General features: G+C 33.4%; 2 protein-coding genes across 3 annotated transcripts in view; one reads left to right on the top strand and one right to left on the bottom strand.

Moving 5' to 3' along the window:
• LOC105210279 (synaptic vesicular amine transporter) overlaps positions 1-2,132 on the bottom strand; it is a 61,655-nt gene extending 59,523 nt beyond the window's left edge. The window contains exon 1 of one of the 2 annotated variants that reach the window (XM_054234076.1): positions 2,060-2,132. The gene's annotated coding sequence lies outside the window, so the exon portion shown is untranslated. The remainder of the gene's footprint in view (positions 1-2,059) is intronic. The other variant, XM_011181110.3, reaches the window with a different exon arrangement.
• Positions 1-14,845, top strand: part of LOC105210283 (protein lin-54 homolog) — a 107,811-nt gene that overhangs the window by 86,287 nt on the left and 6,679 nt on the right. The gene's annotated exons all lie outside the window — the stretch shown is intronic.

Below are 14,845 nucleotides of genomic sequence, written 5' to 3'. Positions count from 1 at the left end.
TTTATTTAATATTGGTTGGTTTTATTTTTTGTGTTTTTTTATCTTTGTCTTTAGTTTTCTTTATATTTTTATTTATTTATTAAAAGGTTGTATTCATAATATTTGATTGACATGTGTACATTTACCATGAGGTGTATGAAAGAATATTCAAAAGTCTTAAAAAAAATGACAATACAATCGACCGGTTTTAAAATAACTGCTATTCATTCGCACGTGTTGTAATTGTGCTGGTGTGCCGGAAAAATGCTGTACTGCTAAAAGCTATGATATAACGAATTGTTTATATATCTACATACATACATAAAAATCATAACACTCAAAAAATAAAATAAATCATAAGTCACATTTATCACTCAGTTGTCACTGCATATAGGCATTGCTGCTGATTTCCCTAGAACTAGCGAGCAAAAAATTTTCTTATGTCGTACATACATACAAATGTACATACATACCTACATATATATATAGAATATATGTGAGTATTCTAAGACATTTTGCAGCAACAGGTAAGCAACTTTTTTACACGCTTCTAACATTTAATTCCATGAAAAAAATACTGTAAAAACAACTCTGTGTCTGCGTGCTCCACGCTGTATTAGGGCAATTTGGTGTCGCCTTTTTCTTGTATTTATTTTTTTTTTGATACTTCACATAACTATTTTTCGCACTCGTGCCTATTGTTTCTCGCAGTATGGGTAAATCTACGGCGGATGACAGGTAAATGTTGCAGCAGTGAAATATAACAATGAAATTATTAGGTCTACAACTTTGCTTCCATTTTCCAATAGATGTCTCTAGGGTCAAGCGCTGGTCGTTTAAATCGATTAAATCGTTTTATATCGATCTTGGACATTTGTGTCAACATTAACCCAACAAAATTGTTGTAGAGATCTGTTTGCCTCCCAAACTTATTCTCAACTGAAAAAATGTCACTTTTTGAGCCGAATTCTCGACATTTTCGGGAATGTCTCTAAGGTCAAGCACTGGTCGATTAAATCGTTTTATATCGATCTTGGACATTTGTGTCAACATTAACCCAACAAAATTGTTGTAGAGATCTGTTTGCCTCCCAAACCTATTCTCAAGAATTCTCATGCTGCCAGAAAGATGGTCAAAAGTAGTAGCTAGCGACGGCCAATATTTTGAAGAACATTTTTATATTTTTATACAAAAAAAACCTTAAATTAAAAAAAAAGAAATTGCTGCCTCAAGAAGTGCTTTCAGAGACCTTGCAACATGCTTATGATTCTTTCTAGAAATTCAGTCCATTATTTCTATATATGCTTATTGACTTCAAAAAGTCTTCAGTCTCTTACTAATATGTTTAGGTGTTGTACCAAGTGTAACCTAAGTGTGTTACGAATCGAACAGAGCTTTTCATGCAGTTGGTGCTTCTGAGAAATGTAGCTTTGATCCTACTGTTTTAACCTCGTTTAAGGTATGTTAAAAAAATAATGGGAATAATATTACGCCAGACATGACTACGTGTGACATTTTCCTATTTCCAAAAATAAATTTAACATTCAATTCAAATCGCTACAAGGCCCAAAAGTTATCCCAAAAATTGAATTTGAGATTATCGACGCTTGGAAGAAGCGCTCGTAAGTGTTCAATAACAAATGGATACTATTTAAAAAGCGATACAATTAATTTATGTAGACTGAACAATATTTTTTTTCGAAAAGCGAAAGTTCCCGTTATTTTTTGAACATACTTAGCATTTGCGTGAATATTGCTTTGTTATAAATAATAGCTTTAAGACGATGTTAGGAATTATTATATATTACTAAATCTTCTAAGCACTGAAAAACATTCAAATTGTATCGAATGAAATTAATCCGGTTTGATTTTCTAGAAATTTTAAGCGACAAATGAAGCACATTTATTTAACTTAATTGTTTCACAGATTTTTATAGATTTTTAATATATATTTTAAATTGAAACACTATTAAATTTCAATGTAGTGCATTTTATTATTTCACTTTTTAATTGTGAACTTCTTAAAGTTTATCTCTGAATTAATGATTTCTAAAACCAGAGTTGATAAAAAACCACACACCTGAGCTACTGACAATAATGACCACCGGCTTTGACGTTTCGCGCGCACTTGATTGTCGTGCCGTTTCTACGCAGTCTAGCAACGAGTTTCTCCGAAAACTCTTATCCAACGCGTTCATTACCCCAACAACTGGACAAACGAGTCTTCTTTAGCAAGCAACTCGTTATCAATTTGTGTTTTTTGCTATTTAATATTTAAATTCAATTATTTAAATGAAATTTCAAAGATATGCCTTGGAATTTAAGCAAATCGAATAGAGCATATTGGGATCATATTAAAACGTGACGTTTTTGAGTCAATTGATGCTGTTATTTGTATAATGGTATGCAAAATGTCACACTAGTTCTAGCAGGGTTTTTCAAACTACCTTAAAAATTGTTTGAAAATATTCTAAGAACTTGTTTGTGAAATATTTACAGATTTTTTTTCGAATTCACTTTCATTTCGCATGAAAATAATTAGCATAAAATTAATCTCCGGTTAATCTCTTTCAACATTTGCATGCCAAAATGCCTTAATATATGTACATATATGTATATAACAGTATTATGAACTCAAGTTGTTTCAACAAGTTTTGTCTAATCTTTTACGATATCAACAAAACTAGTTTGTACACGAAAATATACTGAAAGAGTATTCGTAAATATTTTTTGTTTAATTAATTAGCGAATTTAATGTGTCTTATGAATAAACATAACCTTATTTTTGTAACTAAAAATATTTTTTGTACAGATTGACTTTCAAAATCTGTATTGCGGAGCGTTAGTTGCTAGATATCCACATTTAAAGAATGTTTCGACACTCAAAACACAATTTGGGTAATTACTAAGTGACTTACAAAGCTCTAACATTTCATTAAAGTACCGTTAGTGCAAATTGCTTACATTTACAGCAATAATTGCAGAAGAAGCTAAGTAAAAGCTGTCAAAGCAAGCGAGGTAAAGCGCAAATGAAGCGAAGAAATTGCTGTAATTTAACGCCTACTCGCAGACAATGAGCGCGCCTTTATTAAATTATCGAAATGCTATTGAATTTGTAGTAGTAAATATATGCATGCATTAACCCAGCAATCGTAATAAACGCTGCTATGCTAAAGCGTCGTCAATTCAAAACAAATATTCAGCAACACAGAGAAACAACAAAAATGCTAGCAAGCCAAATTTGTACAAAAATAATAATATGCCCTCACAGTTCACACCATATCATTAAAAATCCGACCACTTTGCATCTCACTAACTCAATTGAAGACAACTCGACCTTTTTTACATATAGACATTAATACACACACACGTTCTTACAATTGCATTTGATTCGCATTTTTGGTTTATTAATAACTCCAACCCTAAAACATTCAGTGCCGCCGAGCCTGGCATATTTTCACTTTTCCATTTTCATTTCGGGGATTTCCTCTGCTTTAATAGCAACGCATTACAGTTAAAAAGGTATTGAGTGACTGTATGTATTTCTACTTTCGCATCAGTACTGCGGACAATTTTTGAAAATTTGCATAAAATTATTTGTTCAGTATGTACTTCCTAAACTGGTCCGGTACTGGTGACAAATGGATGTGATATTAATATTGATTTTATTTGTAAGTTTTTAAATTAAAGTACAAGATACTTCATTATACTCTCGCAACAAATGTTGCTAAAGAGAGTATTATAGTTTTGTTCACATAACGGTTGTTTGTAACACCCTAAACTAAACGAGTTAGATATAGGGTTATATATATCGAATTGATCAGGGTGAAGAGTGGAGTTCAAATCCGAATGTCTGTCTGTCCGTCCGTCCGTCTGTGCAAGCTGTAACTTGGGTAAAAATTAAGATATCTTGATGAAACTTGGCACACTTATTTCTTGGCACCATAGGAAGGTTGCTTTCGAAAATGAGCAAAATCGGACCACTGCCACGCCCACAAAATGTCGAAAACCGAAAACACTTAAAGTGAAATAACTAAGCTATAAATAAATCTATTGATGTAAAATTTGGTATGAAGGATCGCACTATGAAGGGGCATATTTGGATGTAATTTTTTTGGGGAAGTGGGCGTGGCCCCGCCCCTACTAAGTTTTTTGTACATATCTCGCAAATCAATAAAGCTATATAAACCAAACTTTCTGCAGTCGTTTTTTTAGCCACTTCCTTATACAGTCCAAAAATGAAAGAAATCGGATAATAACCACGTCGCCCACTTATGGATCAAAAACCATATCTCTGGAACTACTCGACCGATTTCAATGAAACTTGGTTTGTAATAGTTTCCTTACATCCCAATGATATGTTGTGAAAATAGGCCAAATCGCTTCACAACCACGCCTACTTCCTATATACCAGAACTTTGAAGATGATCTGAATCGATTACATTACAATATATAAAGTAAGCACTAGTGAAGATGTCGGTGCAGAACTTTGCACAAATACTATGTTTATAGTGTGGCAGCCCCATTCTAAAAATCGGCGAAATCGGACTATAGGTTTTCAAGGCCCCATATATCGAACATTAGGACCTCGGTGCTTCTAACCTAATATTATGGTTTCCAACTTTCAATGGACTTTATATAATATTTATGACGAATATGTGGGTCAAATTGTGTATTATATAATATAAATAAAGTTAAATAAATAAATTGCGAGAGTACAAAATGTTCGGTTACACCCGAACTTAGCCCTTACTTGTTTGTTTTGTTTTAAATCTCTTCCAAAACTATCAAAGAATATGTCTTTAAAATTCCACAGGCCAATTCGACATATTTTCGAAGCTAGAGCAGTTTTAGTGGCCGAGCGTCGAGCAGGTGCGAAAGCTCAGGCAGACTTTAAAGCGCGTTTTCTCGAGTTTTCATTTTCACAAGTGTTAGACAACGGTGCCGGCGATAGCAAAAAGAATATATGTCCGATCGTAAAAAAACCAAAGTGATTTAGCTTCAGTATTAAATTATCTTCTATTTGAACTAAAAAGAAGAAGACAAAAGTATTATTTAAACAACTTGTTTTGCCACTTAAAGTCAATTTTTTTTCTTAAAAAAATGATATTTTTTTTTAAACTTCGAAAAAATTTGGAATTCTATAACTTCTTCGGTATCTTTTTAGTTCAGCTGTTTCAGTTGCATCACATGACCTCCATAACCGGCACCGATTTACAAGTGCAGACTCCGGGCGCTCCAGAAAAATACTTACAACTTTGAAAAAATTCCAATATTTTTTAATAATAAATATTGTTTTTTAAGCCTTAAATAAGCCTAATGTCTTAAAATTCCGTTTACCGCAATCATTTCCTTCCCTTTCAAAAAAAAATTGCTAAAAAAACGTTTTTTTTCGGCTTCTAAAGCAGACTACTGCCTTAAATAATAATTTTTGAAAAATATATATAATAATAATTTGGCAGTTTTAATAAGAATCTAAAGATTTCAAGCAAGTTAATAAAAGCCAAGACATATATATTTTCGCTTTATCGTATTTGTTTTGATGACTCTGTAAAATGTAGATGGCGCTGGGGAAACATTTTTGTTTACTGCTCTTGCACTCTTTAAAACTGTGTTATATGTATTTTCGGTGTAAAAATTATTTTAGGTAATAGAAATTAATACAATAATATAATCATATACGATCCAACAACGAGTCAAAATTATTAAAATTTATTACCGAAATTCAGAGTCAGTGGTCTCAACTGGTCCAATTTATGGTTGACTCTTTTCTGGCTAAATGGCTTCATCAATAAGCAAAATATGCGTTATTGGTCAGGCAGCAATTCACACGTACTTCATGAGTCATCATTGCGTCCAAAAAAATTACGGTTTGGTGCGGTTTATAGCCGGCGGCGTCATTGGGCCGCACTTCTTACGTGATGATGAAGATCGGCACGTTACTGTGGGAATCGCCACCGCGCAATGATAACCGAATATTTTTGGCCCGAATTGGATGATATGGCCTTGGGAAATATGTGATTCCAACAGGACGGCGCCACAAGCAAGAGAGTGAATGTCACAATCGATTTATTGAAAACCAAGTTTATTATCTCAGGCCCAGTCTGCGATTTGACGCCGTTAGACTATTTCCTGGAGGGCTACGTCAAGTCTATGGTTTATACCAACAAAGCACCGACGATTGATGAACTTCGTAAGAATATCGTACGTGAAATTGCAGCAGTATCGGCCGATTTATGCATGAAAACCGTCGAAAATTGGGTTCAGCGTCTGGACTTCTGCAAGTGAGACCGGGGTGTAAAATAAATTGAGTTCTATACATAATGGCAACGATTGTACTTTCAAAGGAATATAAAATTTCATTGTATTCCAAACCGTTTTTTTTTTGTAGCGCTCTTATTGAAAGCCCCTTAATAATGGGTGTTTTTTATTAGACTTGTGATTCTCAATAAGGCACTACTTTTTTCGAAGTTGGTCTTTTTGACAGCTGTCACTTGATTTATATTCAGTTTGATTTGCCATTTCATAATGAATAGACTTACTCTGGAACAACGTTTATTGCTGATATACGGTCGCGATTGCTGCAAAAAGTGGAATTTGTTCGAACAAGCTCGAAATACTTTGTAAAAGCAATGTTGGAAACTTTTATCTTTATGATAAAGTTAAATTCTTGGCCATAACATGAAATTATATGTAAATTATTTTTGAAAACCACATGTCTATTAAAACACCCTTTATTTTATAAATTTTAATATAACATTTTTTTTAAACACTAGTTGAGTTTAGTTCAAAGTAGTCCAAAACAGAGGCAAAGTTAAAAATTTTATTATTATAATAGGTGGGACCAGTATAAGACCAAAATGAACTAGTTATGCGATTAGTTAAAAATTTTCCATTAATTTTTTGGTGGTGAAAAACAGTTACATCTGGTTGGTGTCTACAGCATAGGGCCGCAATGTCAAAAGAAATCGACTGAAGTATCTGAGTGTGTCACTTGCAGTTATAGTAATATGTACAGAGATGGTTACATATAGGTTATACCATATTTAATACTCAGAAGAACATTTGTTACAGATTATTTTCGATAAAATTACTTTATTAATGTTTTTCAAAAAATTTAATGAATTTAAATGTATGTATGGATAGATAAATGTATGCATTCGTGCAACAATTTCGAAGTTAGAAACTTTTGATTTATGCTGGTTTACTCCAAATTTCATAGATAATTTATGTGAGTCAACGAGATTGCGTGGGCTTTGAAGTTACATATGCAATATAGATGTGACCCACAATTACTCACACGGATATGTGTCTGCTTGTGATGCTTAAACTGTCACTTTAACATATTTACATTCCTGCAAATGTGCGTGTGCATATCTATAAAAAAAGAGAAAATGTATTTAAATAGAATGATAGAAAGAACAAAAGCTTTGGCCGCCGCTCATGCAAACTATTTTAATTTCCTTTTTCCGCCACTCTTGTGGGGAGTAAATGACTGCCTGTATCGCTGAATGACTGACCAATACTGTAATACCAAAGGCTTTTGCTGTCAAATACACGTGCACGAACAATTGAATTGAATTGCGACTGACCATCATACCCATAAGCTAACGAATTGTTATACTCCCAACAAAAATAATTGATATATTTAGCATATTCTATTTAAAGACCGCTAAAGTGACGATTTCTGTGCTTTATTGGAGGGGAAATAATATTTTAGATATTTACCAGCATTCATGAATTCATTTTTTATGATATGATGGGTCACAAACGGGGGTTAATTTTAATGAGAAGACTCAACTTCTTATGTGATGGTATGAAAAATTATGATGCGTCTCTGGTGAATAGATTCTTCAAACTCCGAACAAAACCCAAGAAATCCATCAACAAATTATTTTATAAAGTTCTTCCGTTCTTCATAATATTCTTGAGACCTCAGTTCAATCTGTTGATACCTGTAAAACCCGTAATTTTCTAAGTAAAACTAAGTGCTACCAGTTTTATTCTTCTGAAATTCTTCTCGTCATTCCTTCCATTATGTTAGGTTAGATTCTCGCGACTGGTGTCCCACTTAAGCAGCTCAAGGCGACGCCCAATTGTGCTACCAAAAGATTGCTGAGTATGGATCACAATGAAGAGCCGCCGAAGCGTTTTGAGCCTACCACAAAGTTTATGAGGCGGATACTGTTACGAGAAGTTCGCTTAAAGCTACCGGGTTGTCTCAACTTCAGTCTTGTAGACGATGGGCAGTGGAGGAGGAAATGACTTGATGTTTCCCTCTCGCATTCCTCCATACAGCCTAACCTTCCCAACCTCATCGCATATATACCTATTCTGTAGAGTCCAATAAATACTCTGACTTTACGGCATGATGAATCTTTTTAAGAGCAAACAGCTCAGCCGTCCTCTTGCCTTGCACTCTGGGCCAAAATGCTCTCGGAACGGAGCAGTTTGTGGTGGTTTACTAACATTTACCGAGCTCGCGAGGGTTCTAGAGATCCAACATAGAGCGCAACGGAGCCCTGGCTCGTTCCCTGCCTAGTTAAACAGGAACAAGAGTGCACTTTCTTACGAGCTCATCCGTTCTGCAGTTCCCAGTGTTTTAGTTGCGACCCGCCAGCCAAACTCCCTTCCATTAAAGCCCTTAGAATCCATGCAACCCACACGTGCACATAATTCATAACTTTATCCGCTTTCTTTCGCATTTTTTCACGTTCACCATTTGATGCTGAAACGCCGGTTTATAGTTTTCAATACCATCCGTTAGTCAAACGACATGAATTCACATACTCATTACTCAATACAAGTCATTCAAGGATTGTCTTCTTAAATATGTATGTATGTGTGTATGTGCCTTTATGAATTGTGCGTGCGCCAAAGGCATCCCTCAACCCTCAGCATCATTTATGGGAAAATGCAGCACCAATTCAAACACCAGCAAGTAGTAAAGTGTGCAACCGGAGAAAACTTCATTAAGAAATTCTTCGCATTGTCTTCGGTTATTTGTCGCCTGATTGTGTCGTCGATTTGTCAGCAATGCAAAATTCTGGGCCAAGGCATTTCGCAGCCTGTTGAACACTCTTTTTTCTTGCTTTTTTTCTTTCCTTCCGGTTGCTGCGAACTAAAAACGCCGCAGAAATGTCAAATATTTATAAATGAGCACGTGTTTGAATGCGGTAATGATGATGATGTGTGTGTGCATACTCTTTGTTGTATGTGTGTTTAAAAGTGAATTGATATGAATGAAGTTTATAGAAATTGTATTTGGGTGGGCGTTTGAAATGTTTGACTTTAAATATATATATATATGTATATCTATGTACATATGTACACATATAATCCGTTATTTGGTATGCGTAATTGCGTATCAGCAATTCGGTTGTTTTACTAATGCAAAAATTGAGTTGATTATGAAATTTTACAATCGCACATGAGCAAATACTCTTTGAGAGTGAGTGCCTGTACATACATATGTATGTACATATATGAAATGGTGGTTATTTTGAACATTTAGAAATTGATGCACATACATACATATACATGTGCTCCAAGATTACGTGAGATAAATTTCAGATGCCTTAAAAAATCATTTTGCCGTTTTTTTATTTTCTTCATTTTAAATGCGACAATTAACTTATTACCGCCAAATTGCAAATAAATTAGAAATTATGCATTCTTCACATGGACATGAGACATACAGATGTATGACTCTTCGCGTACATAGATATATAAATAAGTATTATTTCTATTATTAAAAAAAAATATATTTATTTTCTTTTTATACTCTCGCAACCTGTTGCACAGAGTATTATAGTTTTGTTCACCTAACGCTTGTTTGTGTCACCAAGAAATATAAGAGTTAGATATGGGGTTATATATATATAAATGATCAGGATGACGAGGGGATTTGAAATCCGGATGTCTGTCCGTCCGTCTGTCCGTGCAAGCGATAACTTGAGTAAATGAAACTTGGAACACATGGTCCTTGGCACCCTGAGAAGGTTGGGGGCAAAGGAAAAATGGGCAAAATCGGTCCAGTGTCATAACTAAGCCATAAATAAAGTTATGAAAATAAAATTTGGAACATAGGATCGCATTAGGGATGGGCACATTTGGAAAAGTGGGCGTGACCCCGCCCCCAAAGAAGCTATATAAACCAAACCTCCTGCAGTCGTTTATTTTAGCTATTTCCTTATACAGTTCAAAAATGTAAGAAATCGGATAATAACCACGCCCACCTCCCATACAAAAGTTAGGTTGAAAATTACTAAAAGTGCGTTAACTCACTAACGAAAAACGTCAGAAACACTAAATTTTACATAAGAAATGGCATAAGGAAGCTTCACACAGATTTTTTACAAAATGGAAAATGGGCGTGGCTTCGCCCACTTATGGGTCAAAAACCATATCTCAAGAACTATTCGACCGATTTCAATGAAATTCGGTATATAACACTTTCTTGACACCCTGATGACACGGGTGGAATATGGGCGAAATCGGTTCACAACTACGTTTACTTCCCATATAACTCAATTTTGAATTCTTTTGATTCGTTCACCTTATAATACATATATACATTAGGAACAAATGAAGATAGCGGAATAAAACTTTACACAAATACTGTATTTGAGCTGTGACATCACTTGTGGAAAAATTGTTAAAATCGGGCCATGACTTTTCAAGGCCCCTGATATCGAACATGAAGAACTCAGTGCCTAAGGGTAATTTTTCACCGAAAATTTAGGTAAATCCCTTAGATATTTTAATGTAATTCATTCCCTCTGATTTTTTTTCTTATAACAGTTTCTCTCTGTACCTGAAATGGTAAAAATCGGGTCATGACTTCCCCCAGATCCCATATACATAATTATAAGTAGTAATATTAAATTAATTCATCGTATAGTCTTCGATATATTGTATCTTGGTGGTGAAAACAAGAGAAATCGGTTTAGGAATTACCTCAGTCCCCATATACTATTTATGACGATTTTCATTATTCTATTGAACTTTATACCGAATATATGGGTCGAATTGTGTTATCTTTATAAAATTACATCAATAAATTGCGAGAGTATAAAATGTTCGGTTGCACCCGAACTTAGCCTTTCCTTACTTGTTATTGTTTATGAGTATTTCAATAGTTGTTTTCAAGCTTATTATGAACAATAAATTTCGATTTTTTTTTTTTGCTTTTATTGGGAAGCTATTGAGTACTTGGACTTAAAAAGTGATTTAAACCTTGAACTTGAATGAATTCATACTTAGAAATATTTCTCTTTAATAGAATTATCAAATATAGTTTTATAGAAATGAATTAGGCTTAGAGCAAAAATGGGGCTAATTAAAACATTTAAACAAAAAATCGAATTTAAAAATTTTCCTCTGCGCACATTTAAATTTAATTTTTGCAAGGTAAACATTTGGAAGACTTTTTAGGAAGTTGGTTTCGTTAATGAAAGTATAGTATAAATTTGATAAATATATTTAAAGTTTTATAACATGTTTTAATTTTGGGGCTTAAGATTAAAAAAATACTAAACCAAGTTAAGTTGTTCATTTTCATTCATAAATGTTTTTAAAGAATATGAACTATTATATCCTTATTTTTACTACCTTACAGTATTTTTTATTTTCACTTTCATAGTTATAATAGTAAATATTTGAAAATAACTTTTATCAATTTGGTTTTCCAAACGAGAGATTTTATAGTAAATTAGTTTAAAGGGTTAGGGGTAGTCAGGGACACGAAAAAATTAATATGGCATACATTATTATTTTTGTAAAATAACATGATTTAATAGCAAACAAATTACTGAAAATTCTCATTTTTCGTGTCCCTGACTACCCCTAACCCTTTAAACTAATTTATTATAAAATCTTTGTTGTTTTGACTTAAAGTAAAGAAAATTAAAAAAAAAAATTATAATTTCCAAAGTTATAGCTGTTTGTGTTGACCCAGTTTCAAAAAAAGGTCCTTGCGTTGACAATCAGAAGTCCTTGGAGATTCATCTAAAATCAATCGGATAAAAAAAATTGTTTTGCAAATAGAAAAATTCCGGGCCTGATCGAAGCTTTTTTTATCAAAAATTAACAAAATGGCGGCCTCAGGAAATTTGTTTCTAGATTTTCGGGAAAAAATCAACAGTTCGAAACCGAAATTTTTGAAAAAAAAAAATCCTTCGATAAGGCCTGAGTTTATTATGTATTCTAAAAGCTGTATGAATTTCATTAAAATCTACTGAGCGGTTATCGAGTTACAATTGTCACCAGTTCAAAAAACATTGTTTTGAGAAAAACACATTTAAAGTTTCACCCGAGCGTTTTGGAGCGCCCGAGCGATCTTTATTATTTGTCGAATAACTCGAAAAGTTATTATCGGATCAACTTCAAATTTTCAGAGAATATTTTTAAGATATTAGACTTAACGAAAATGCAAAAAAATTGATTTTTTGAAAATCCTGACTACCCCTAACCCCTTAAAACATTATATAAACATTTAAGGTTTGACAACTTTTTTTCCATTTTTTTTTCATTTTTTTTATTTTTTTCTAAACCAGCAACATCTCAAGAATATTCTGTTCAAGTTTTAGGTCATTCGGAGAAAAACTAACGAAGTTACAGCAGGTTGAATAACGGTACCTCCAGCTACCTGCGCTGAGTGTACAAAACTTTGAATCGATTTTCCCAAATATGTCATTTTTAAAGTCGGTGACCAGCCTACAGAAAAAACTACTGCATCGATCGTTTTGAAATTTGGTGCAAATATTCTACATATATATAGCTCTGGAATGATGTCGAGTTTTTCCAAAACTTCTAATTACTAACAATTTTACAATAACAAATAGGTCGATTTTTTCGTCTAAAATCGTCATTTTGGCTTGAAAATGGTACCAAAAATAGAAAAATTGAAAAATGAAAAAAAAACTCGACGTCAATTGAAGGATAAACTAATAAACTAAAGAAAGCATTTTGATTTTTTTGGTTTCGGATGATCCAGTGATGCTGTAGGCTGGTCACCGCACAAAAACTTCTTTTCGAGGTGCCTGCAGAGATCGACGATAAATCCGTTATTCCTTGCTATTTTTCGATAAAACTTTATTTAAGTATCCTTCAAATGTTGCACTTTCATATAATAATAAGTAAAATAAACCTACAGCAATAATGTTTTCTAAAAAAATTCATGAAAAAAGGTCTCTTTTCGACGAAACAAATATTTAAATATTTATATTTTAATTATATTATTTGTTAAAAAAAATAAAAAAAAAAAATAATTTGGAACAATTTTATGATTTTTTATTTCTTATTCAGTAACTATAATAAATTTTTTTTATAAACTATAAAATTTAAAATTTAGTGGTAATGCGAATAGTAAAATTTCCAAATTCCACTCTAATAATTGTCCAGAAGTTTACTAAAGTAAAAAAAATACCACTGAGAGAGTTTTTCGTTGCTTGTTTAAGTTTATTTATTTTTTTTTTAGAAATTCTAAAATTTCAGCAAATATAAAACTGTGCTCATTCTCTGCTGATTGCAACCGTAAGCGAACTTCCGACTGCAAAAAAACCCAAAAAAACACTTAAATGCCTAACTGATTTTAAGAATCTCCATAGAAGCTATAAAACGTTTAAGAAATCAATGAACCAACAAAAAAACACTCAACCTAATTTCTTGCTTCGAAATATTATAACAACACCAACACACATACACCCACCCTACCTAGACACACATATTTATGTAGACCACAACTGAGCCCATATTTTGATTTCAGTTGACACTTCAAGTGACAAATTCAAAGGTGATATGTCTGGGGGGTGCTTACAAATTCATGAGATCCGCTACGATTTGTCATGCCACACTTACTTACCACACATATATGTACTTATATGCACGTGAGCATATTGCGCGCAAAGTGCTTAAGTTTATAGAAAAGAAATAGGTCCGTGTGTGTGTGAAAGTATGTGTAAAGAGTGCTTAAAGCCAATGCTTTGTGTGAAGAAGTGACCGCTTTTGATTTGTAGCTATTTGGAAAGCGTGCTCTTAGCCTTTTTATTGTCTACTTGCTTGGACTGTTTTTTCTCTAATTTTCACCCTTAAAGTATGCTTATGTTCATATACATAAGTATGTATTTGTGTGTATTTTTTTTACTGCTCAAGCCATACTTCCGGCCCAGCGTCTTTTGTATTTATGCGGCGACAGTGATTTCTGCTCCATTAACTTTTCATCTTAGCTGCATACGAATGTTGCTCATAATGTAGATGACGAGGAAAGAAGGGAGGTAATCCCCTTTTTAGCCTGTTGCATGCGCGCTTCCACTATATAACTTCTACTAGATTCGTATGTCACATATGCTTTTACTCAGCAAGAAATGTGTGTAGATTTCTTTTTGTGCCTAGCTGTGTGTGTGTAAATGGTCAATGCAGTTCCTTTTAATACCTTCTACCCTTCTCTCCACTCTTCAGTGTGACTTTTTAAGTTAATTGTATTTTTATTGCCCACAAGTATAGCCAATGCTTCATTAGGTGTTTGGAGACTTTTACTATGTTTTGTTGGAACTTCTGATATTCTAACTGCGTATAAGACTACCTTCCCTTGCCGTTAAAAGTGAACTTACCGTAAATTAATTCTAAAGTCTGTCTACTCACACAGCAACAAATTGTTTTTCGGGTGTAAAAAGGATATCATCTTAACAATCATAGGTCAACAGATGGCGCTGGTTTGCAATTTTTATACTCTCGCAACAAAAGTTGCTAAGAGCGTATTATAGTTTATTTCACATAACGGTTGTTTGTAAATCATAAAACTTAACGAGTTAGATATAGGGTTATGTATATCAAAATGATCAGGATGACGAGACGAGTTGAAATC

Source organism: Zeugodacus cucurbitae, chromosome 6 (genome assembly GCF_028554725.1).
Source record: "Zeugodacus cucurbitae isolate PBARC_wt_2022May chromosome 6, idZeuCucr1.2, whole genome shotgun sequence".
Taxonomy (NCBI): domain Eukaryota; kingdom Metazoa; phylum Arthropoda; class Insecta; order Diptera; family Tephritidae; genus Zeugodacus; species Zeugodacus cucurbitae.
The sequence above is the reverse complement of the archived record's forward strand: the minus strand, read 5'-3'. Positions and strand labels throughout refer to the sequence as shown.